Consider the following 3,707-nt stretch of genomic DNA (forward strand, 5'->3'; position numbering starts at 1 on the left):
TGATGGCGGCATTCAAGAGAATCCGGAATGTCTAAACCTTGTCTGTGGTATTCTGAGTAGGATTCAATGATTGAATGACTGTGACGTGCTTCAAATTCTTGAAGGCTGGGCGTTAGTGACAGGCGCAAAAGAATCATTGGATTCTATTCCAACCTGATTGAGAACCGACAGATGAATAGCCGTGCCGTGATAGGGTGCGTTGAACATTTTCACTGAGAGGATGGGAGGTAGCCATTGACAACGGTGAAACCCTACATACAGCTTGCCATGGAAGGAGCCTTGCGTGCTTGAAGAAGAAGACAGTAGGAAAGCAGAGATTCAGAAGATGTAGCATCTCCAAAACCTCAACCTGTTCTCCATTACTGCAAAACAAGTACTTGTTTCATGTTCTTTTACTTTTCACAATCAACCCTGATAATTATTGATATCCTGACTAAGATTTACAAGATAACCATAGCTTGCTTCAAGCCGATAATCTTCGTGGGATCGACCCTTACTCACGTAAGGTATTACTTGGACGACCCAGTGCACTTGCTGGTTAGTTGTGCGGGGTTGCAAAAGTGTGATTGCAATTTTGTGCACCATTTATGCTTGACCCTAGGTCACACAGAGCCTTCTTGAAGGTCATGGTGCCTACTGTACAAGGTATTGAGAACTTCCCAGGGTCCTATCTCTTTTGAGGTAATCTCTGCCTAGTCAAGTCATCCAGTTCTTTGGTGAGCAAAAGGGGTTCATCCTCCCAAGTCTCATTACCAAATAACTTGTCAATTAGCTTCATGATTGCTCCAAGGTACTTAGCAACTTGCTCTTCAGTGACATTTTCGTCCTCTTCAGAGGAAGAATACTCATCAAAGCTCATGAATGGCAGAAGTAAATCCAATGGAATCTCTATGGTCTCAGTGTGAGCCTCATATTCCCATGGTTCCTCATTAGGGAACTCATTGGAGGCCAGTGGACGTCCATTAAGGTCTTCCTCAGTGGCGCTCACTGCCTCTTCCTCCTCTCCAAATTCGGCCATGTTGATGGCCTTGCACTCTCCTTTTGGATTCTCTTCTGTATTGCTTGGAAGAGTACTAGGAGGGAGTTCAGTAACTTTCTTACTCAGCTGACCCACTTGTGCCTCCAAGTTTCTAATAGGGGACCTTGTTTCAGTCATGAAACTTTGAGTGGTTTTGATTAGATCAGAGACCATGGTTGCTAAGTCAGAGTGGCTTTGCTTAGAATTCTCTGTCTGTTGCTGAGAAGATGATGGAAAAGGCTTGCTACTACTAAACCTGTTTCTTCCACCATTATTGTTGTTGAAACTTTGTTGAGGTCTCTGTTGATCCTTCCATGAGAGATTTGGATGATTTCTCCATGAAGGATTATAGGTGTTTCCATAGGGTTCTCCCATGTAATTCACCTCTTCCATTAAAGGGATCTCAGGATCATAAGCTTCTTCTTCAGATGAAGCATCCTTAGTACTGCCTGGTGCAGCTTGCATTCCAGATAGACTTTGAGAAATCATATTGACTTGCTGAGTCAATATTTTGTTCTGAGCCAATATGGCATTCAGAGTATCAATCTTAAGAACTACTTTCTTCTGATTCGTCCCATTGTTCACAGGATTCCTTTCAGAAGTGTACATGAATTGGTTATTTGCAACCATTTCAATGAGTTCTTGAGCTTCTGCAGGCGTCTTCTTCAGATGAAGAGATCCTCCAGCAGCACTGTCCAATGACATCTTGGACAGTTCAGACAGACCATCATAGAAGATACCTATGATGCTCCATTCAGAAAGCATGTCAGAGGGACACTTTCTGATCAATTGTTTGTATCTTTCCCAAGCTTCACAGAGGGATTCACCTTCCTTCTGTCTGAAGGTTTGGACTTCCACTCTAAGCTTACTCAATTTTTGAGGTGGAAAAAACTTTGCCAAGAAGGCATTGACTAGTTTTTCCCAAGAGTTCAGGCTTTCTTTAGGTTGTGAGTCCAACCATATCCGAGCTCTGTCTCTTACAGCAAAAGGGAATAGCATAAGTCTGTAGACCTCAGGGTCAACCCCATTAGTCTTAACAGTGTCACAGATTTGCAAGAATTCAGCTAAAAACTGATGAGGATCTTCCAATGGAAGTCCATGAAACTTGCAATTCAGTTGCATTAGAGAAACTAATTCAGGCTTAAGCTCAAAGTTGTTTGCTCCAATGGCAGGGATAGAGATGCTTCTCCCATAGAAGTTGGGAGTAGGTGCAGTAAAGTCACCCAACACCTTCCTTGCATTGTTTGCATTGTTGTTGTTTTCGGCTGCCATGTGTTCTTCTTTGAAGAATTCTGTTAGGTCCTCTACAGAGAGTTGTGCTTTAGCTTCTCTTAGCTTTCGCTTCAAGGTCCTTTCAGGTTCAGGGTCAGCCTCAACAAGAATGCTTTTGTCTTTGCTCCTGCTCATATGAAAGAAAAGAGAACAAGAAAATATGGAATCCTCTATGTCACAGTATAGAGATTCCTTGAGGTGTCAGAGGAAAAGAAAAATAGAAGGAAGTGGTAAAAGAATTCGAACTTATCAAGATAGAGTTCGAATTGTGCATTGAGGAGGAATGTTAATCCATAAATAGAAGGATCTGAGAAGAAGGGAAGAAATTTTCGAAAATTAAATTGAATTAATTAAAAGAAATTTTGAAAAAATGGTAATTGATTTTCGAAAACTAAGATTGAGGAAGAAATAAAGTGATTTTGAAAAAGATTTTGAAATTGGAAATCAAAAAGATATGGTTGAAAACTATTTTGAAAAAGATGTGATTAAAAAAGATATGATTGAAAACAATTTAAAAAGATTTGATTTTTAAAATTAATGACTTGGCTAACAAGAAAAGATATGATTCAAATATTAAACCTTTCTCAACAGAAAAGGCAACTTACTTGAAATGTTGAATCGAATCATTAATTGTTAGCAAGTATTTTTGAAAAAGGAAAGAAATTGAGTTTGAAAATATATGATTGAAAAGATATGATTTGAAAAAGATTTGATTTTGAAAAATTATGGAAACTTGAAAAAAATTTGAATTAAAAACAAAATCTTCCCTCTTGTGCCATCCTGGCGTTAAACGCCCAGAATGGTATCCATTCTGGCGTTTAACGCCCAAAATGCTACCCTTTTGGGCGTTAAATGCCCAGCCAGGCACCCTGGCTGGCGTTTAAACGCCAGTTTTCCTTCCTCACTGGGCATTTTGAACGCCCAGCTTTTTTTGTGTAATTTCTCTGCTGTATGTTCTGAATATTCAATTTTCTGTATTATTGACTTAAAAAGACACAGATTAAAATTTTTTTTGGATTTTTAATGATGAGGAATAATCAAAATGCAACTAAAATCAAATAAACAATGCATGCAAGACACCAGACTTAGAAGTTTGTATACTACTGACACTGACAATTTGAGAATGCATATGAGAAACAACAAAACACACAAAACACGAGAATTTAAAGATTAGAGCAAGTAAATCATCAAGAACAACTTGAAGATCAATGAAGACACATGAAAAATGCAAGAAGAACAGAAACATGCAATTGACACCAAACTTAAAATGAGACACTAGACTCAAACAAGAAATATTTTTGGTTTTTTTGATTTTGTAATTTTTTTGGATTTTTCGAAATTTATGTGGAAAAGAAAATAAGGATATCAAAATTCTTAATGAGAATTCCAGGAATCATACAATGTTAGTCTAAAGCTT

General features: G+C 38.4%; 1 non-coding gene across 1 annotated transcript; it reads left to right on the forward strand.

Moving 5' to 3' along the window:
* The first annotated feature begins 1,777 nt into the window (after positions 1-1,777).
* LOC127744612 (small nucleolar RNA R71) lies at positions 1,778-1,885 on the forward strand. Its single transcript, XR_008005586.1, has one exon. It is a non-coding gene; the product is annotated as a small nucleolar RNA R71 (small nucleolar RNA).
* Positions 1,886-3,707: the final 1,822 nt, after the last annotated feature.

Source organism: Arachis duranensis, unplaced genomic scaffold (genome assembly GCF_000817695.3).
Source record: "Arachis duranensis cultivar V14167 unplaced genomic scaffold, aradu.V14167.gnm2.J7QH unplaced_Scaffold_66232, whole genome shotgun sequence".
NCBI lineage: Eukaryota > Viridiplantae > Streptophyta > Magnoliopsida > Fabales > Fabaceae > Arachis > Arachis duranensis.